At 37.4% G+C, this 21,903-nt stretch overlaps 1 long non-coding RNA gene across 2 annotated transcripts in view; it reads left to right on the top strand.

Annotated features, from left to right (window-relative positions):
* The window catches only part of LOC135294965 (uncharacterized), a 47,945-nt gene extending 38,123 nt beyond the window's left edge, over positions 1-9,822 (top strand). For both annotated transcript variants that reach the window (XR_010356980.1, XR_010356979.1), the window contains 4 exons: positions 2,715-2,935; positions 3,047-3,204; positions 8,056-8,218; positions 9,734-9,822. This is a non-coding gene — a long non-coding RNA (uncharacterized LOC135294965). The remainder of the gene's footprint in view (positions 1-2,714; positions 2,936-3,046; positions 3,205-8,055; positions 8,219-9,733) is intronic.
* Positions 9,823-21,903: the final 12,081 nt, after the last annotated feature.

The following is a 21,903-nucleotide window of genomic DNA, read 5'->3' as shown; positions in this document are numbered from 1 at the left end:
AGGTAGTACCCACATAATGGCTTCCTAAAAACACCTTGTTCTCTATACTCTGATTCACACGCTGCTTTTCGTTTAAAATGAAAGGCAAGCCATGAAAATGAAGCTAAATGGTGTGAGAGATTTACGTTTCCAAAGCAAATGGTGACTTTTTATATACATAAGAACCTCCTCAAGGTATTCCATAGAGATTTTAACAGGAGTTAGGTCTGTATGTAGATATTGAAGTGGCTGTGCTGTCCTCCCTCTCCTCCTTTAGCCATGCATAAGTATTTTCACAATTGAAAAGCATCTTGAAGTGATATTCAGAAGCTTGACGTCTGTGAGGATCTCTGATTTGTCCTTCCAAATCAGAGTTTCTCAGCAGGACAAGATGGTTCTGCAAATCTTGCCATGGTATTGAAAGCTCTAAGTAATAAAAGCTGAGCTGTGAAGCAGAGACTGTTCAGGGGATGGATATTTTAAATTTTTTTGTTTGGTCTGGTGTGCTGAAATGAATGGAGCTCAGAACGATGCCTTAATAAATCATACCAAGGCATCAGTTCCCCCAGCTGATGGCAGGTAATACCCAATGCTGCTTCAGGGATTAAGTTCCTGATACTGCAGGAACTCTGCCCAGTGATGCCCATATCACTGGTAAGTAATTTTGTGCAATAGGATGTCATTTTGAAATTAAGCAGGAAGGTAAATTTAGCTTTAAGCTGGAAAACATTCATATTGCCTTGAGTGTATAAATTTTTTTTAGAATAAGATTTTTAAAAAGTAGGTCAATATACTTCACAAATATTGGTGTAGTTCCTCTATGGAACCTTTCATAGCAGTCTTTTTTAAGAAACTTTATAAATTTTTTTACATTGGATGGTAATTTTCATCGTTATCACTTAGAAGAATTCATAAGCATTCATGGCAATCAATAGGAAAACTCATTTCAATTCCCACTCTTTGGTAAATGGCCACTTGCTAGTGTAGGAAAAGGGAAATATTTATTTAAATCTTGTTTGTTGGCTTTCAAATAATCACCCTGGTAATATTTGAAGGTGACTTTCAAATCTTTATATAGCAGTGGATTTTGTATGTTCTTTTGGTGGTTAATCTTGAGGATCTGTATGAAAGCATCAATTGCTATTCTTCAGCCTTTTACTGAAAACTTTTTTCCTCCTTTTTACTGTAGGTATGAAAGATTGACCTAAATAACTCCTTCATGGCAGAGTGTAGAATGTGGGACATGCAGTGCCCTTTGCAGCATTTCTTAGGTATTCTGAATTGAATCAAATAAGCCTCAAAGACCAAAACAATCTCTCAGCCCAAATAATAAAACAAAAATGAACTCTAACAACATAATCAAATATCTTGCCAGAACCATTATAATAGGAAACACTTTTGCTCTTAATTACATATTTCACTCTAAAATACTTTCACTTAGAATATTCCAGTGGTGAGTACCCTAGATTCCACCTTAAAACTTTCATTTTATCTTTCTCTATGTAGGTTATAGAGTGAACAGCACTTGGATCAGAAGTCTCATTGTGCATATTAATCTGAAGGGGATATTTTCACTGCTCATACGTGGGTTTTGAGGCAATGATTTAAAAAGAGATGGGATTTTTCCTGTGTCCTCTATGGGCAGTTACTATAATTGCCATGAATTTGGCCAGGTGTAGCTAAATAATATTTCAGTCAAAGAACTAAGAGCAAAGCTTTTTACACAATAATTTCCTGGGTGAGGTTCAACAAAATGAAAACTCATCAGAAATCCTGCTGGGATTCCATCAGCAAGCATTTATTTGCAGTTGCTGGTACACCTGCTTACACAGTAATAATACACCAGTGAGTTAAGTCACTATGCCAATGCAAATTAGCTTTATTTTGAATCAAACACTAGATTTTAAAACGTATAATGAAATAAAAAAAAACCTCTTCTGAAATGCCACTAGATGCATTCAGGAGACTGATGGGACTGAAAAAAAACCCCAAAACCTGCACATTTATTCTGGCCTTTTCTTTTCCTGCTGTTTTGAATGCTGATATATCCCATAAGAGTACCTAGTCTATTTATAGGATGTATCTGGAACATATGTTTTCCTCCTCTGCTGTAACTAGATTTTCTTTAGCCGGAGCCTTGCCATCTGCGACTTTTTTTTTTTCCAAAGTTAGTCCTGTATTTCAGTCTGGGGACATATTGTTCAAAGTGGCCTTCTCTGTTTATCTAATACTATCTCCCCTTACCTTCAGATGGACTGTGATTTTCATAAGAGCAGTATGTCCTGTGTGTGCTTGTGTGTTTGCTGATGCAATGGTTAATCTTAGAAAAGGACCTAGCATCAACAATTAATTTCTCAGCACCATGGGCTGATTTCTGGTGTTTGAACCCTAAGTACTTAAAAAAAAATCAGAATAAAATAGGAGCTAATTAAAACATAATAAAAACTTATTTTGTGTACTGGCATTATCAGGGTATCATGGGAGAATCAGCTGCTCAAATCTCACTGAAATTCATCTTCCTTTGCAGTCCTTTGAAAATCTCAACCTGTGCCAACAAGCACTCAGCAATCACAATGAGGTGGGGGATTTTGAACCTGAATAGAATAGCAAGAATTCAGATGTCAAGCTATGTAACAACAATAGAGATCTAAATTTTATCCTGTATTTCAGTCTTCAGCACATTTCAAATTTATTCAAACATTCTTTTCCCTTAAGTGCTTTTCCTTTGTTTCCAGGAACCAAGCACAGATCCACCCTGGATTCTGCCAGCACAGCTATTTCAGTCAGGAGTGTGAAGGCAAAGCTGTGGTGACAGAAGAGCAAGCAAGACACTTGTTCTGGCACAGAGGCCCCTGGCATCTTGTGTGAGCACACACGGAGGTTAACAAATGCTCAGGAAGCATCAAGCTCTCACAGAGCTCAGTCAGAGTGAGAAAAGCCCTTTTTGCAGAGGGAGGTGAGTGCTGGTGCATTAGCAGGACTCTGTCATGCATCCCCACGAGTCTGTGGGGTAAAATCAGGGAGCTGTATCACCCCTGGATTTTGAAGCCCATGTTTTTTGTTCCAGCTCATTCCAGAATGTCTCTTGAAGGAATTCAGGTTTGTTCCGGTGACAGGCTGGGTCACTCTTCATGAGCACTTCTTCGCTGGATAATAGAGATGAGGCTGTCACGTTTTACCCTCTCTTCTCAAGCTCCCAATTCCATCCTTGCAGACTACACTCAGGTATTTCATTTTTTTCTCATTAAAGTATCGTACATTTTTTTAAAACAAAGGAAAAAAGCACACAAAAATCCCTAAGACAATGAAAAATCCCAAGCTGACCTTGCTTTACCATGGGTTTGAACTAGCTGATTTCAGGATGTCCCATCCGGCCCCAACTATTCTGTGCCATACTCTCTCTACCCGTGTATGAAGGTGTATAATAGAACAATAAAACTGCTGTTCTATCCACTCTGGAATGTTTTCTCTGTTGATGGCAGGACTAGTGTAGGGTTAGGCACAGTTTGGATTTGATGTCAATATAGGCATTGGATGCAGAGTGATACCAGCTCTCTGACTTCAGAAGTGCAGAGACATTCCTCTCCCATTTTCCTTTGTGGTGTTCCTCAAGCTGTGACAGCTTGTCACTATTCATTTCTACTTTGTAAAGGTAAAGCTTTCAGATGCTAAGGATGTTGGTTTTGTACTGCTCTTTTAGTCCTACTAGGAAGCTGCAATTTGCCTCACTGCTGATTACTCATGTCAAAGAATGCCAGATCTGGACCTCAATTTATATTCAAAATCTGCCCACAGAAAAATAATTTGTCCATAGCTAAATAAATAGAAGGGTTTGCAGTGTATGTGCAGACAGATTTTTTTTTTTTTCCTGTGGCACAGGGCAGCCTGTGTCATCAGGAAACAAGTGAACCACAGGACAATTTGTGCTTTGCCTCAGTTTAATTTTATGCTACTGTCAGAGGGTTCCTCATTCCATGGGAAAACCATTTCCACAACCTCATGGCAACGATGCACTGGAGCAGTTTCTTCTTGATGGGGCTTTAAGCTTCCCTTATTTGGCAGACTGTGGTAGAGTTTTCCCTCTGCACACCAAGATACTGAATACCAAGTACTGACCCAGTGTAGCATCATTTGTACTCAGCAGGTTGGATCCCTTGTTAAAGCTGGCAAGCCAAAATAATAATTTTTAAGACATTGAAAATCCCTTGGTTGGGTCAAATTCTTCAAGGAAACAGCATGCTTGGCTTCCATCCCCCTTTCCTCTAAGTGCATTACTCAAGCAACAGGAATATTTTTAGCTTTGGAGATACACAATCATAAACATTTTGACAATAAGAAGCAAACATTGTTTAAAAATGTCTTTGACTGTACTGGTTGTCTCCAGATAATTTTTCCCAGGCTTTTTTGTTTCCCATGGAAGGTATGCCTGCACCATAGAGCATGTATCCATAAAAGGTGAGCTCCTGAGGGTGGTTGTGGCTCCTTTGTGCTGTCTCAGGAGACCTGTTTGGTAAAACCCCTGTATGATTTGTTTCTTTGTTCTTGTCTTTTATTGTACACATTTTCAGTATTCACTAGAACTCTGTTGCTGTAACTGGTAAATAGCTGGTTTAAGTAAAACATTTATATTCAACTCATTAAATAAATTAGTTTGACAGCATAGTAAATTCATCAGCTTTCACTGTATGTGGGGATGTTAGCTATAGAAAAGCATCAGCTATAGAAAAACATCAGCATTCACATACTGCTTCTCCACTAATGAATGGACCTAAGGACAAGACAGTTGGTGAGATTGACAGCTGGACCTAATTTTTTTGGAGGTTGTCACCAGCTGTTGTAAAATAGCCAGCTTGGTGAAAATAAAATAAAATAACTATTTCATGCTCATTGTTCAAATATGAGTGGAACAAAATATGAGTTCATCCCAGCATTGTTTGCAAAGAGTAGGAGTGTCAGAAAAATTACTACCACAGCTGGACAGCCAAAGGCAGAATGGACAAAGGTTGAGTGAGTCCCTCCCAAGTAAGGAGCAAAGAGAAAATCTACTTGGAAATCCTGCATCTCCACTGACTAGAGACATATTTTGCTGGAGAGTATAAACTGAGCTGGATCTATTTACACAAATTTGAAAATGTTAACAAGGAAATTTTACAGGTATGTTTAAGTTAAATTTGGATATATTTACAATAGCTGTGCTTGCCATCAAACAAGTGTGAGGTCCCAATCTTAATGTAAAACACTTGTCTAGAATCAAAGCTTGACAAATCAAACAAAACAGGGGCAAAAAAATGACAAACACAGCAACACCCCCCTGCTGCAACTTCCCCCCAGAAAAACCAGATGGAGCCACCTATGGGTGTGTCTGTTTTTTTTCATGCACTGTATGGTCAGAATTTAAGATGTAGGTTAAAATCAAGGCAGGATAGCTGTCATCTGGATGAACGGGAAAAATCTCTTCTCTCATTGAACCCCTACACTGATTGCAGGGTGGGGACTTGTTGACTGACAGATTGCTTGTTCCAAAAATGGGAATGAAGGATGACAGTTGTAGGTTCACGTGGTGAAGGGCTTCGAGGAGTCAGAGAGCAGCAACCAATGTAAACTCTTGTTTTACAACTACTAGAAAATTAGAAATGAGCTTATCCAGATCTAAAAATCAGACACACTTTGTTATTAGAATCTGTAGGGCTGTGGCCACCTTAAGGAGCCAGACCCAGAATATCTCTAATCCAAAAGAAATATTTTCAAGCTTCTTTTGGCAATAAAATTTGAGGAATAGGATTTAGTTCTAGATTTGAACCAAAAAACTCTGTATATTTTTAAATACTAGGTGGGTTTTTTAATGCTTTCTCTATTTAATGCTCTTTCAAAGAAATTTAATGGTTGTATCTGCTCAGCAAATTGCTGTCTGAAAGAGAATCCAAGGTGTGGATTTTAATGTGTTGATGAACAGAACATATAAAAGTCTGGCATAGCTCCCTGAAAAGGAGTGTGTACAACTACAGTAACATTGAATGTTTTAAATAGCATATAAGCTAGATGAAGCTAAAAGTTTGTTTTTAAAATCTTATAGGCAATGTAATAGTAAAAAACCCACAAAACTCAAACCAACTCAAACTACTATCCAGTTTTACTGCACATGTTCTGCTGAAAAAAGACCTTTGCATATAAAACTTCTGAATGATTTAATGACAATATTGCTCCTGATACGTTTTAGTCTTCTGAAAAAGTTTGCTGTCCTTCACATATGAATATTTAGCATTAGACAACAAATAAACAATTTAAATAATTCCTTTGTTCATGTGTGTGAAAGTGCAACTGTAAAAGTGGCAAATTATCAACAGAATGACACAAAATAGCTGACATTCAAATGTTTTTTTATGAGATGTTGCATTCTCTTCAAAGCAGGAATATTGGAAACATATATTTAGAGTGAATAAATTTAACAATAACATCCAGAGAAAAACAACCCCTAGGTGATCTGATTTTTATAAAATACATAAATAGTTTCTGAGAATTAGTTGTAGAAACAATATGTCTTATTCCTCTGTTTCCCTTATGTAATAACATTGTGGTCCTGAGGGATGACAAGAAAAATAGTTTCATTTACTAGAGCTTGAATTTTAGTGGTTTTAAATCTATAATTTTGTGGCTATTTTCTATTTGCAATTTTTGTCCAAGACAACAAGAAAAAGTCTATCAGCATTGTTGAATCTATACATCTTTCCATGGTTGTTTGTGTTTTGCTATTAATTTTCAATATTTTCTTCCATAAATAATTGATACTGTAACATTTACATATTGAAATCTGTAGTAATATTTTCCTGAGCAAGTGATCAAGTCTATACTTTGAAATAAAAATCTCTGGATATATATGTTGACAGTGGCTGCAGATACAAGTTTCATCACCCCTTACAAACACTATAAAACAACTAATTTAATTCTAATTTTCTTCAAAGATGAAAGATCAGATTCTGAGAAGTAATAATCTGAACATTCACTACAATTTCTGCATATACCTATTGTACACCAAAATCCAAGATTTATATGTTGCAGAACATTTTTAATGTATTGGTGTTGTTTATATTATTTTATAAACCACAGAAGTATTTGGTCTGGAAGAAAGGGAAAGATGGTTTAAATCTATTTGCTCATCATATGATGTTTGATGGTTGTAAGATGTACTTACTGCAGAAACTGCATCTACAAAAGGCAGTGATGCCATGTTTGGGAACTTTGGAATAGCAATAAGAACAGGGGACTGGGATCTTTGTAAACCGGGAATAGAAATATAAACAAAGTGTGCTGCAACATATTTAATTGCAATTTTTAAATTTCCCATTGTATTCTACTGTTTAACAATTCTTTTGTGTTGCACATTACTCAGTTTAAGACTCATGTTTTAAAGAAATTATATATTTTTTAAATTGTGTGTGTGTGTTTGTGTGTGTGTGAAATAACCAGATACTATTTTTATTTTTTCAGTGCTTTAGTAAGCATTCAACATATCCTGTATGGAGAATATTGTATTGTTTATAGCTAAAATGCTATTAGATTTTAGTGAAATATTAGCTACGAGTAAGGAGTAGAGGGAACCTAATTTAATATATATACCCTAGGAATCACTTTTTATGGTTTTATATATAAAGAATCCAAGAGAACCTCAGCATAACCTCCACAAAGAAAACTCTTATTGTTATGTTTCATCATTGAGAAATGTTTATGGGTCCCATAAGACTTAACTCACATGTTTAAATAATTTGTGTAACCTTTTGGCCATGTAATTTATTTGATTTATCTGAAATGATTGTAGACAAGAAATTTCACCAGCTCTGCTTTGTTTGAGAGTCTTTTCATAAAGCAGTGGAAAGAAAATAGTTATCAAATTGTGTTAGGCTTGAAATTATTGTAACCAGCCCCCACAAAAGCTAGGTAAATTATGGGGTTTTCTCCTGATTTCATCCATACTATGTGTTAGGCCTAAATGCTTGGTATAATTTGATATGAAGAGACAGAGTGAGGATTTGCCTGAAAAAAAAAAAAAGAAAAAAAAAAGCAGCACATCTTCTTTTTAAGTGAAGGAAATTTGCAACAGCACCTGCATGAATCCACAAGGGGATCTCAGCAAAACTCCTTTGGGAGCCCCCATGTCACGGACAGGCACAGATGCATCCAGGTGCTCTCTCATTTGTGAGGACTTCACTTTCTCAACATGTTTTTTTGCACAAAGAGTTCCCAGGTAAGACTTTTCCATTTATGTTTACATTAAATGCTCTGGTATTAATATCCAGCCCTGTTACAGTTTGAATAATATCAATAGTACCCTATACATGTACTAATCAAGCATGAGTGTGGTTAGCAAGCTCTTGTATGCAGCCCTGAATACAGTGTGAAAAGTTCCCTTCTCTGTGCTGGCACCTGAAGAGCCTGCCTGGGTGTATTTTGGATATGGCATTGGCTGCAGTACCCACTATAGGTACATTTTTTTTCTCTACAGGTGCATATGTAAAAGCAGGAATGCTGAGAAATCATGCAGGCGTGTAACTGCAGAGCTGGCAAAATCTGACTGTCTCTGTCCTCAACAGCTCCTTGGATTAGTTTTTTACCTACAGGAGAGGACAGAAGGCACTGATTAAAGACTTGCTTAGTACTAATGAAAGGCCTTAAGTCAGAGAGACATCTTCCAAAAAGCAGCCCTAAATTGTTACTACTGTCAAATCATCCGGGGAATTTACACAGTGTATAACTTAGCTTTTCTGTTCAAAGGAGCACACACAACCCAAGGGTGGTCCCACTCACAGTTCCTTCAGGATTTCCTAAAATGTGTAAGAAAAGTGAGGACATTGTTGAAATAAAAGAATTTGGATATGATTAGTTTCAAAACCTGGTACAAAGCAGAAACAATCTCAGTGAAGTCAGAGGAGTTATTTTGATATAAAATAAGTGTGAAGAGGACTGAAGGCAGAACTGTCAAATTAGTTCTCTTTAGTCTCATAGTGATAAAAGCTTATGACTACTCATTATGCTCTGAAGAAAGACATTCTTAGTGAATTTATTAGTGTAAAGCAGGTGCTTCAATTTGTGATCTTTCCTTGGCAAACATTTTTTTGCTAAAATTCCTGGAGGACTCACAAGTGAAAGAATTCACACTGGTAATAACGTACTAATGTACCTGGCAACAATGATAATTTTGTTAAGAGTTTATGAGGATTAACAGGACAAACACTTCAAAAGAAGTCAGCATAGTTCAGCTATGGCAAATAATATTCTTTTGTCTCTTTTAAGATGAATTATTACAAATAGGAGAATATTAGGTGGTGGCACCAAACTTGGATGCCACTTTTGATTTTTTTTTTACCCAAAAGCACATTTTTTGCCTTGAAAACCTATCCAACTGCTTTTGTACAGTTTGCATTTCCTCTCCATCTTTTAGCACAGCCTTTCTTTGGTGGCTCTGCACGTAATAGAGAGTTCCTACTCTGATGGAGGGCACAGGAGCAGTGAAAACTCTCCTACGTACAGGACATTTAAATTCTGCAGTGATGGTGTAGGAGGGAATAACTCATGGGGCCATGAACAGCTGGTAAAAATAGAGCAAATCTTGATATCCTCTGCTTTTGATTGGCCAGGGCAAAATATCATGTAGTACACAGGAGAGGAAGTAAACTTTACTTCAGCTGCACTTAGGGAACAGCAGATTGCTGTTCCTTGGTCTGCTCAGCTTTACCTTCTTATCTGAATTGTGTCTACACAGATCCACACAGATCTGTTGAAAGTGAAGCCTGATAACTCAACTATGAGTTCAAACTTGATTCGTCTTTGGTGCATCTGTTTCGTGGTAAGTGTTTTGATGAGTGGGAATGGGAAATGTTAACACCTTGTAAGATGATTTGCTATGTGAGAAAACTCTCCTTCACAGCAAGATAAATAGCAACCCATCCAACTTTTCAAATGCTAAAGAAGTATCCCAATAGCCTGGAGAGCAGAGAGGGTAGGTTGAACTCCAGTGTGCCTAAAAATAAGGCAGGAGAGCTGACAATTTGTCACAATGCCTATGGATTACCAAAAGTTTCATTCATGGCCAAAAAGCCTTTGAGACTGAAGTGGTTATAGTTATCTCTTAGAAGTACCTGTCAAAGGCACTGAAGTCTATTTATCTTTTACTACATTTTAGGAACATCTTGAATTGTCATATTCCACCTGTTCTCACAACCACAATGTTTTTCACTAATCAAAAACCATCAGATTTGTAGCCTCGAGGCACGATCAAGGTGTCAAAGAGAATTTGATTTTTACCACTTTATATTCCTCTGAAGTGCAGATGACTCTGACTTGGCAGCAATATTCCATACAGAAGCAAATTCTCAGGGCTCTCAGGTACAATAAATGGTCCTCATCAGAGAGTTTGTGCAATACATCTGGACATAACATTGAGGAAGTAAGCCAGAAAGGTTGCACTTTGCAATCACAATGTGTGTTTGATGTGAGAAGACAGGGAGATACAAAGCATATTTAAGATAACAAAGGGCAGTTACATTTGGAAAAAATAGAGCATTTATTAATGTTGTTGTGTTTTGATAATCAAATGTGTCCTTTAAAGTAGTCCAGGTTATGCTCTCGGTCATCTGTCTGTAAATTTTATTTTGAAAATTCAGTAAAGCCACAACCTCAGTGAACTCAATAAGCCACCTGACAAAGAGACAGGAGTTTTTTGGCTTTGACTGTTAGAAGACAGAGAGAATCTCTTCTGACAGTCTATAGCAAATACCTGGGGTCATTGGCTACCTATCATCATAGGCTACGATACAAGACAAAGTCTTTAACTTCTAGGGGTCTTGAAAAAATCAAAGACCAGGTATTGCCTCCAAATTCATTGACTGCAGCTATTTTGAAGTAATTAAACATAAACAAAATTTTCATTTAAGGTTTTTGACAATTTTCATTTTTAAAGCAAATTTTGATGAAAATTACTGTTGCTGAATCTTTTGTGTTTTCCACCTACTTTATACCTCTCACAAAACCTGCAATTTGAAATTTTGAAAATCCCCTGCAGTTCCCTGTCTATCACCAGTATGTTTGCAAAAAATAATTTCTGATAACAATGTATTTGCTATAGTTGATCTTACTACTGCCTATATTCCAATTCATTAATTATTCCTTTTTCTTGACACCTGATTTCTGGAGGTTAAAATTTCATAGGAAGTGTTATTATCAGCAGATTGCATTTGTTCTCTTGTTTGATATTTGTTGGTGCCATTTTCTGCCTCTTTCACAAGAATACCGAAGGTGGTATTTTGCTTCAGTTATTTGTTCGTTTTTGAGCTACCTAAATGTTTAATCTTTACAGAAGAAAAAGAAATGTCTTCAAAGAGCTTAATTGATAGTATAAGTGTATCTCAATAACCCTTATTCCTGTCCCTAGCATTTTGCCTGAATGTGTATTTTTGGCTATGTGCAGCAATTGAATTCCTGCTTTCATCAGGGTTTTCCAGTACGAAGTGTCTAGATGTTAATGATAGAGCACTACAGGAATCTTTCTTCCAGAAGGCATAGCCCTCAAACAGCTTTGAATCATACATTTTAATCTTTCTGGGTTCAGGTGGTCAGCAGGCTATCTATTTCAGCCCCCACGCTTCATTATCTGAACATTAGAGTAGTGCTGGAAAAAGGTAGACCCCCAATGAATCTAATGAAAATATTGTGGTGTTCAAATACATTATACTATTGGTATTAATAAGATAAAAAAATTAGACAGTACAAAGCACGCAATGACATTTTTCAGTTCACAAAAAGAGGCTTTCTTCAGAATATATCTAAAGGAAAATATGACAGCAGGGAAATAGATCTAAAGAAGGTTTTTTTAAGCTTGTGAACCAAAGAATGATGGTGAAGAATGTAGAGTCTGGGTTAAAATACATAGGTGAAATAGCTGCATATTTCACATAAACAGAAGAAAAGTCTGCATCAAGGTTGCCAAATGATATGTTTTTATATGGAGATGGTCTTCTAAATGGAATTCCAGAGTGTTATAGAGGTGCAAAAGAATCAAAGAATAATTGAAATATTTCTATTTATGAAAGTACCTAGCATTTCACTCCTTTAAAAAGGCTGAAGCTCTCTTTACTGGGAGGGATCATATTGCAACAAAGAAAAAAAAAAAGTCAGAGAACTCAAGTCAGGAAATGGAACTACACGCTATGAAAAGAAATGGATTCAGTTTAGCACAGTGTATATAATGCAGAGGAGGGGAAATATGTATGGTTAATATGGTTTAAATAATGAGTTTCTGGATATTTGTATTAGGTAGTGGTACTAGGCCAGGTGGTGTGTAATTTGTTTCTTCTGGTGAAGGCAGAGTGGCTCTGCCCCCAGGTACAGGGAAATGTGTCACTGCTGAAGGTGAGACCTTCCCCATCCATGGGAAAAGGCCAGTTCTTTGGTATGTGTTTTGACTTTGGAAATCCTGCTGTTAAAGGCAAGTCAGGGAACACAAAGGCAAAATCTGCAGCATATTGGCAAGACAAACACTGCTACTGCCCACTGTTACAGTGGGCAATAGCACCAAGTCCTGTGTCACCAGCTTTCTTGAATTCTTCTGTCTGACCACGGGTGATGAAAATGTTTTCTTATGGATTGCTCTAACACAGAAAGGTTTGTGGTTTGGTCACTTAAACATGTATTTCTTCACAGTGCTTCTCTAAGAGTGAAAGCCTCCATGTTGAAGCCACTGAGGCATTTCTGAGAAATGTGTGAGCAATATTAAGAGAAGTTGGTTGTTGTCAACAGGAGTTGTGAGAGCAGCACAATGTTCTGTTTGTGTATCTGTAACAGTAAATCATGCCTGACTTCAAGCATTGAGGAGACTTCACCTGACCAACATTTGTCCTTATACCATATATCTATTAAGAGTTTTTCAAAACCCTTAAGTCACTTACAAGGCAAAAGTATACATGCTAAACTTCAAAGCAGTTTAGGCATATTTATAAATAGTAACTTTTCACATATATGATTTGGTATTAAAATTCTAATGTTTTTATCTGAAAAAGGCACCAGCACTGCAGAAAAGACAGCACTCTCCAATTATACGTGAGGATAATACTTTACTTATTGCAGTCTGTTCTCATATCAATCTCTTGCCTGTCTTTTCTGCTCCATATCCTAGGAGAAAAAGAAAAGACAAACAGCACAGAAAAAGAGAAAGAGCACAGAAGTCACCAGAAAGAACCTTAAACAAACCTCAGCTCCCTAATTTTACTGTTCATATGTAGATACTCTTTTCTTCAATGGTGCAATGAAGAAAATAATGCATGTGATAAAGTAGGGGAATATTTTATGATATGCTGATAGGACTGATTCAGATAAAGAATTGTACCAAACAGTACAATTGCTCATATTTTAATATCCTTAGGGAGAGTTTTACTAAAACAACTTAGTCCACAGAGTTACTGCAAAATCAGATTAGCACAGTGAGGCCCTGCCTCACTGACAGTATGACAATTCCTTTACACTTCAGAGTCTACAGCAAGTACACACACTCCTACATACCAACCACTGACTGGGCTGGAGACTGGACAAAAAATGGTCACTATTGGCATTAGAAATTGAAAATCTTTTTTTTCTCTGGATACTTGTTGAATGGTAACATGGGAATAGCTACTAATCTCACTACTGTGCTGAACTGGGAGTAAAACAGGAATGGCTTTGATCGACATAAGTAATATTTTGCTGTACTTGTTCATCACAATACAGAAATAGAGAGTCAGGAAGATAAATCTGCCCTGTTTGTGGGTCATAGAGAAGAAAGTTCTCATGTAAAAGAGATTTTTGTTATTGCTGTAGCTGGAGAAAAAGGGCTGTTCCCTAACATGGAAGTTGTTAAGAAGCATCCTTGGAAACGGTTAGGAAGGAAACCTATTGTTTTTCTTCTTGCCATCTAGTTCTGGGGAAATAATTATTTTTGTGAGTTTTCTTTTTATAAATGGCTAAACTAAATACATTTCACATAAGAAATAACAAACTGTCATTATATATAATTCTTCTTGGCAGTTAAGCTACAGTGTCACAAACTTTTTTTTAAAAATTGAAATATGTTGTTAAAGCATGGCTTAACAAAGTTCAATGGTGATATTACCATTACTGTATTGCATAATCATTTGAACAAGACAAAAATCAAAATTAGACAAAGACAAAATCATAGTGCACTACAATACAAGGTTACTTATTACACTGGTCACTTACCAAAGTTCTGCTGTTGCTCAGAGTTCTCTGTGCCTCAAGGAGAACCTTGAGAGGTGTCTGAGCTCAAGGGGAGATTGCTGGTGCAGCCAGGCCACTTACCAGGGAGAACTCAAAGAAAGCTTGCTTAGACTGTCATAATTATGGCATAAAGTGCTTGGCTTGAAGTCAGATTACAAGGGCGGAAAAGGTATGCATGAGGCTCCTTGTATCCACAAGTTTCTTTGTTCCTTGATGAATGAGTTTAGGAAAAGCCACCTGCTATTTATGTGCTAATGGTGTGATCCTGTTCCAAGCTCATTTGCACTGATGCTCCCTGTGTCACTCTGCTCCTGAGAGGGTTTTGATTGAAACAACAACAGATTGGAACTGGAGAAGTTCTTGGCCTGGTTAAAGCCCAGCCCTTTGCCTCCTTTGGAGCTTGTACTAAACTGCTCCTGGTTTGGTTAAGGAGTTGAGCGTATCTGCCACAGAAAACAATATATAACTGGTTGAGCCAAAGGACAGAAGTATCAGTAGGATGGGACATAATTTTCCCTCTGAATAGCATATTCAGACCCAAAAGCTATGGCATGAAATACTATAAACACAAAGGAAGCTGGTCAAAAGTCAGAACACTTTGTTGCCTCTTTTCAAACATGGTAACAGAAGGAAGGGATAAAAGAGCTTTAACACTGATATTATACAAAATAAATGCTCTATATGTCAAGTATGAAGTTGTAACAAAAAATGTTTAGATTTTGGTGACTCGGTAAAAAAATCTTTATTTTGATTTATTCCCAGACAGCTTTCAATCTGTCTGTGAACAATGAATCTATAGTATTAATAGGACACTACACAATGTGTTTTCTTCTTTATAACAGTGTAAAAGAATACAGAAGCATTTGGGGGTAAAAAATGAACTTAAGCTTCAAGTGTTTTATCTGGCTCCACTCCAAAACAAATGGAGCACATGGAGGGCAGTTACTCTGGGGTGCTGAGAATATCTGTCAGGCCTAGAGTACTGAATGGTCTTTGTTCACCTCTTAGAAGAAATCATGCAGAGAGATTACATAGGGTATGTAGGATATATTTGTATGTTATGTGTGTAATTTTGCTGCTGGTTGTTCCAGGAGCACATTTAAAAGTGAGAAAAGCAGAAAGTGACATTATCTTATTTTCCACTGAATGTCTCGAAATTAAGTCAGCATTTCCTGGGTACAAATTGGTGGTCATACATTTTTGAAGTTCCCACCCGTTCCAATTCTTTCTGAAGCAGATTGTGAGGCTGTTGCATAAAAAAACACAAAGTAACATCTGTGGCTTCCAGAGTGGAAGGAGAAAAATTTCTATATTAGCCTAATATTCATGTTTAGCGTACCACTGAAGTTAAAATTTCTGTGTTATGGATTCTGAGGCAGAAACAAGTTAGTGGGCTTTAAATGAAGGTTACCTACAAGGAGAATGGGAGGTTGTTCCTTACACCTCTACGCCTCTCATTGCTTTCCAAGATTTCTCTGGTTGACTGCAGAGATCCCAGAATGAGTCCCATTGCTGGTTTTCTGCTGTGGGCTCGAGTCTTAAACCCTGATTTTGTTTTTTTCTTTTTTTTGATTTTGATCTCAGTGTTGTTAGACAAGGGTGATACACTGAAGCCAGTAAAATGGGGTGGTGCTCGTGTAGCAACCCATTTGTCACATTTTGCTGTCCCTGCTGTATGTGCTTTGCTCTCTTTTTTAATGCCTTGTCCATTAGAACAGCCTTAATTATTTTCATGGATCTTATTTGAAATAGTCTTAAAAATCCAAATAGAAGAAAATGTATTCCCTTCTTGATCTGCTTTAATGGGAGTTGTGCCTAGGGATGAGAGGACAATAGATCTTCCTCTGTCTGAGTGAGATTGCTTCTTTGGAGATTCAGAAAGGTGATTTGTCTTTAAAATGATGTTGTTTAAAATTGCTTTGTTTATTTCTTAAATGCACTAAACCAGAGCTTCCAGCTACATAGACATAACCAGAATCTTCGAAAAGTACTCAGGTACCTGGAATTTATTTCTAGTAATCTTGGAATATGGGATTTACAGGCTTATGGTATGTGCAAAAAGAAAATCTTAGAGCTGTAAAGTAAGCCAGGCACAAACAGCTTCTGTCTACTTTCAAGTGTTTATTTCCTGTGTCCTTCTAGCATCTGGCAATGAAATAAATTCTTAAGATTGAAATGTAGCACCAGGGCTTAATTTTTCAGAGTGAATGTAGTTTAAGTGAGTTGCTGTAAATGCATTGGAATGAACATCAAGAAAGCATAAAAATTAAGTACTTACTAGGATGGATCTGCTCCCATGCACTCTCTGCAATAAAGTATCAAGCTTAGAAACCATCTTTTACTGTGGTAATTTAGCTATTCCTAGGAGGACTTGTATTTTGTTGTTTGGGGTTTTTTTAATGTCTGGGGTATTCAGAGGTGTTCAGGCCTCCCTTTTTGTTGTTTATTCTTTGCTCATTTATCACCAGTGCCAGGCAGCACCTTGAATCCTTTGTTTTCTTCTGGGCTACTCACTACAGGAAAAACATTGAAGTGAGGATCAACATGCAGGTCCAGAGGAAGGGAATGGAGCTGGGGAAGGGTCTGGAGCACAAATCCTGTGAGGGAGGGGCAGCTTGAGGGAGCTGGTGGGGCTGAGCCTGGAGAAAAGGAGGCTCAAGGGGAACCTTGTTCTCTACAACCCCCTGAAAGGAGGATGGAATCAGGTGGGGATTGGTCTCTTCTCCCAGTAATAGGACAAGAGTGAATCACCTCAGGTTGTGCCAGGGGAGATTTAGGTCAGATTTTATGGAAAATTGCTTCATAGAAAGGGTTGTCAAGCGTTGGAAGAGTGTGCCCAGGGAAGTGATAGAGTTGCCATCCTTGGAGGTGTCTGAAGGAGGTGTAGATGTGGCACTGGGGGACATGGTTTAGTGTTGGACTTGTCACTGTCACACTTATGGTTGAACTCGATGACCTTAAAGGTCTTTTCCAACCTAAATGATTCTATGATTCTGTAATTAACAAACATTTATTTTTCCAGTGGAGTGCCTGATTAATTCCCTGAATATTTAACTTTGTGTCCTGTCAGAAGAACTCAAAGGAGATTGCAAGATTTGTGAAATATTGATTTAGTTAAAATACTGATTCTTAAACTCTCAGTTGTTATTGCCTCCTGCTCTGAGAAGGAAGTAACTTTTGTTTAGTGATAGAAATGCAATTGGCTCCAGCACTCAATATCATGGGGTACTGAACAGGAGCTGCCCTGAATAAAGATATGGTGTAGATGCATCAAAGAGTAAGCAGACCAAATGTTAGTGTTAAATAGGTAAAATATTTCCTGTGGTGAAAGGACCAGTCCCATGTCAGTAAAACACTGGTACATACCAGCTTTAGTGGCCTTCCTTTTAGGATATTCTCTGTTAAATAAGTGATTTTTTTAATCAAAGAGAATGCAAAAATGAAAATGGGAAACTGTTTAATTGGCCAGCCAACTGCTTCCAAGAAATGTATTCACCATAACAGTTTCGTGTAGTTCCTTCACAATACAGGATTGTTGTACACATTTTTTCTGCCTGAAGTTTAAAGTTCCAATTTCAGTTCTGTTGGCCTCTCCAATTTTCAATCCTTACTTTTTTATGTATTATTGTTATTCTATAACCTGTTGGGTACAGTTAGTTTTATTCTCCAGATACCTTATCTCTAGTCATTCCCCAGCCTAAACACTGTACATAAAACTTTTTTCAGACCACTTCCCCCAAGATGTAAAAATGTTGTTTATAAAAAGACCAGGGGGAGAACATGAGGTCTATCATTGTATAAATAATTTCAGCCATGACATGGGAAATATTTTTAAAAGGAAGACATACCAATAACTGAATAGATTTGAGGGGGGGAAAAGTGTTTCTAATAGCTTTTAAATCCTTAAGCCTGAAGTTGAGAGGGCAGTGTTTCTGGAGCCCCATTTAGTAGCTAAGTCATGAAACGTGCATGAAATCTACTGTTCATTCACCACATAATCACTTTGCTGGGTGGAAAAGTCAGGATGCAGATTTCAGCCTGCCTGAAATGAGAGTCACAGAGCCCTCCCTGTGTGTGTGCGTCTTGCCTCCGTAAACCCGACCACGGCTTGTGCAGGCAGGGCTTTTGTAGCTACAAACTGAGACATCAGATGGAAGCTGACATTTCCCTCTCACACGAGTCTGTGCAAATGCTAAGGCCCATGGCACAGTACTTCCCAAGCAGGTGGTACAAGGATGCCAGTAGGAGCACATCCCAAAGGCATTTCTGCAGTATGGAATGACTCACTCAACCTGCTGGAGGTTTCTAAATGAAAGATGAAGATATTCTGTTTTGGACAGCTGTTGCCACAGATTTCTATTTTGGGGTTTGCTCCATTCCATTTTAATAATTTATCAATATGGTCTGTATCATTTACATAGCTGATGGCTTTGGAAAAAAAAAGAAAAACCCAAACTAAATTCTTCCAGTCAGCATCATTTTTCTACTAAAAAAGAATGCTCAGAGAATGATAAATTACACCTCTTTTTCTTCTACTTCTTAGTCTCCTTTGAGAATAGCAAGTGATTACTATATCACGGAGTTCTAGTTTTAAAGTCACAGTTTCAAAATGCTTCTGCTAACTCACAAGTTTTTCTCCAGCGATGTTATTTCAGGTCTGTAGGTAGTTCTGTTTACTAAGTGGAGTGCAGCCCAGTGAAACATTATGCTGTGCTAAACTAAACTTTTCTTGTCAAAAGCCTATTTTTTCATAACACTTCACTATGAACTGCATTTACAACTGAGTATTTTAAGCCTTTTTTTTTTTTTTAATTTGGTAGTGGTTTATCATCTCTGGTAGAAGAATTACAAATCCAGCCAGCTAAGCCATATTTTTTCCACCTTAATACTGGTACCCTTTTCCTGAAGGATACTTAATAGCTTTAATTATGCCCATTGTTTACTGAGGAAACAGCAGCATGACACTTAAAAAGCCCTTTTGCCTTATAGTTAAAGGACAAAGTTCATGCAGTTGATGAAGGAGCCTCTGCATGCAGGTGTGAAACTTCAGTGCAGCTATTGCTCTGTTTTTACAGCTGTTGATCTTTCACACCTCTCAAGCAGACCATACTGTGCAGGAATTGATATTTAGAAAATAACTGGGCACCGTGCTCAAGTATCACTACCCCCGTAATTCTTCTGCAGTTTTTCAGGATGGTGTTTACGTTTTCTTTCCACTCGTTTTAGATTAGGTACAAAAGGAATGAAATTGGTCTGATTATTTCAGGTGAAAAAGAGCCATGGTGCCTGCTCTATATACAGTTATGATTTTTTGTTTTTGTTTCTTGGATTTTTTTCCCCCTTTTAATTTTGCTTATTATTATTCCAGTTGTGTAATTTTTGTTTCTAAGAAGATGAAATTCAGGTAATGATCTAAGAATATTTTACTTAAACCTTGATGAAGACACTTGAAAATTCCAGAAGAGAAACCTCTTAGAAGTAATTAATTCCAAACCTTTGCATAGCCCTGATGAATATTGTGACAATGCTAAGAATGAGACATTAGCAGCTATGTTGCCTATTTGGTGGAGACTTTTCTCATTAAAATGTCTCATTGCATAATTTTGGGGTGGTGCTGATGCCAGATATAGAATCTTCAGGACACCAAAGGACATTTTCATCTGAAATAGTGATGTCTGATTAGTCAAAAGGGACTAGGAAAAAACCAAGTGTGGAACCAGATAATTTTTAAATATTACATTGCATAGAAGGAAAAGGAAAAGCAGTGAGCAGGTTTCCAAACCAGACTGAATGTGGCACTGAAGGAAGGGGTGGATGGCCCAAAAGCAGCCATAAAGGTCACAGCCTCTGCAATCTCTTGAGGAGAACAGAGCAGCAACTTGCCCAGACCCTGTGAGGTGACTTCCATCATCTGGGTTAAGACCTGAATCTTAGTCCTGGAATTAAAGCTGTTTCTCTGGAAGCTGAGAGTCCTTTCTCATGGCTCTAGTCGTTCAAAAGTCACTGCAGAAATGAGGACAGGGTTTATTTTCTGTAATATATTACAAATAATAAGCTGCAGTTCATAAGAAAGCATAGTAGCATCTCTGGTGTAAATGATTATCAGGCAACTGGGTGCATTCTAAAATTAGACCCTAATGCTGCCAGATCTGATCTCTCTCTCTGGCTTTGGGATGTTATAAACATAATTCATAGATGTTGTAATTTTCACAGAGGGAAATAGGACACAGCTGTACATCATCACCCTGAACTCTCAGAACACTTAAGCATACACATCCCATTAAAAACACATTTTTCAGCATATCACAAGGAAAATATTCCCTGAAACTACCTTTCTCTTATAAAATTGAATCAGATTAATAATGTAAGTAGTTCAATTTTTGTGCTATTCCTTGTCCATTTTATTTTAAAGGAAGAATTAATTTTTCTTAGGGTATCCTTAATGAAAGAAAATTATTATCATAGAAAAGATGGAATTTACCTACTCTTTCCAGAAACAAAAAGTCTGGGTTTGATGCTTTCATTATTATTCATGCCATAATATTTTATGTAGCTTTCTAAACTATGCAATCTTGGATATGGAAGTATCTCTACCCTAGGGGTGATGGGCTGGTAGCTGAGGTTGAAATAAAACTTAAATCTTTTTCTCTTTCTGTAATGCACACTATTCATGCTTCATGAAACTGTGCTATTTGACACTTCTCCAGATAAATGCATCGTCCTGATGATGTGTCATGCTTCATTATGTTAGCAAGTTCTGTTCCTTAAAGTTAATCAAAATGCCAGTGGAATTTTCTCGTGTCTTTTTATGCAAGTTTCTTTGCTGAAGGAAGATCTTTTATATCCCTCTGAAATTGCTTTTAAGAGCAATTCTGTAAGTGCTGAAGACCGTGATAAGGTCAGAGCTGTGGGATGAAGCAAGAAGGTGGCCTGGTTCTCCTGTTGTTTACACAGGTGCTCTGCTAATGTGATCTTGTTGTCCTTGGGGGCCTTGTGTCTGCCCTGGGACAAGGATGGCTTTCAGTTCTGCCACCAAAGGAGAACTCCCCAGCTGATCTCTGCAACTGTGGCCCATGTAGAAGGACTGCATGGATGCAGTTCCAGAGCAGAAGTAGTAACAGAGTAGAAAAAGAGGACAAAGTAGTGCAATTATACATTTTCTGGAAGAGGAATATTATTTTATAGTTTTAGCATCATAAGAATGTATTCAAACATCAAGCTGGTTGTTACTTTGGTGCTTTGGAACATCACAAGTTCCCAGTGAGGAAGTTGGGGTTATATATGTCACTGATGTTTATGCATGTACTTTCCTTATTCCACTTTGTATTTACAATGCATGTTTTCCCTTGAGTTAATGCTGGAAACAAAACCCATCTTTAATCAGATATAAAAAATGTACTGATGCAATTTTTATGTGAGAAAGGTTAGCTTCTGTTCTTCTGAAAGTTAAGAGGTGCTTCATTCTGTGTAAATCAAATCTATCTCATCTCAGAAGTCCCATTGGACTTGTGATCTCTTTCAGTTTTTGACCAAGAAGATTAATGAGGTCACCCTCTACTCTGACATCACTCCTTCCTCTTCCTGCAGGACCAGAGAATCATAGGATGATGGGTTGGCAGGAGCCATAAGGACCATTTAGGTCCAACCCCACTGCCATGGACTAAACCA

Source organism: Passer domesticus, chromosome 2 (assembly GCF_036417665.1).
Source record: "Passer domesticus isolate bPasDom1 chromosome 2, bPasDom1.hap1, whole genome shotgun sequence".
NCBI lineage: Eukaryota > Metazoa > Chordata > Aves > Passeriformes > Passeridae > Passer > Passer domesticus.
Note: the sequence above shows the minus strand (reverse complement) of the source record. Positions and strands in the feature narration are given on the sequence as shown.